This window comes from Neopelma chrysocephalum, unplaced genomic scaffold (assembly GCF_003984885.1).
Source record: "Neopelma chrysocephalum unplaced genomic scaffold, ASM398488v2 Primary Assembly neopelma1_31543, whole genome shotgun sequence".
In the NCBI taxonomy this organism is placed as follows: domain Eukaryota; kingdom Metazoa; phylum Chordata; class Aves; order Passeriformes; family Pipridae; genus Neopelma; species Neopelma chrysocephalum.
In genome coordinates, this window is record NW_020900153.1 from 1 (window position 1) to 311 (window position 311).

The window sequence follows — 311 nt, forward strand, 5'->3', positions numbered from 1 at the left end:
CCCCCCTTCCAGGTACCTGAAGATCACCCCCATCCCCCTGGTGGACCCCCCTCAGTTCAGCTTCCAGTGGGGGCCCCGGGCGGCCCAGGAGACCTCCAAGGAGGAAATCCTCAACTTCGTGGCCAAGGTGAGGCCCTGCTGGGGGGGGGGGTCTCTGGGTTTTGGGGGGGCTCCATTTGACCCCCCCCCCTGTTTCACTCTCCCCCAGGTGCAGGGGAAGAGCCCCAAGTTCTGGACGAGTCAACACAACGAGGCCACGGCCCCCAAGGCCCCCCCAAAATAAAGGTGTGCAGCCCCCCCCCCCCCCCCCC

At 67.2% G+C, this 311-nt stretch overlaps 1 long non-coding RNA gene across 1 annotated transcript; it reads left to right on the forward strand.

Annotated features, from left to right (window-relative positions):
• The first annotated feature begins 7 nt into the window (after positions 1–7).
• Positions 8–299, forward strand: LOC113979136. Its single transcript, XR_003537731.1, has 2 exons — positions 8–127; positions 209–299. It is a non-coding gene; the product is annotated as an uncharacterized LOC113979136 (long non-coding RNA).
• Positions 300–311: the final 12 nt, after the last annotated feature.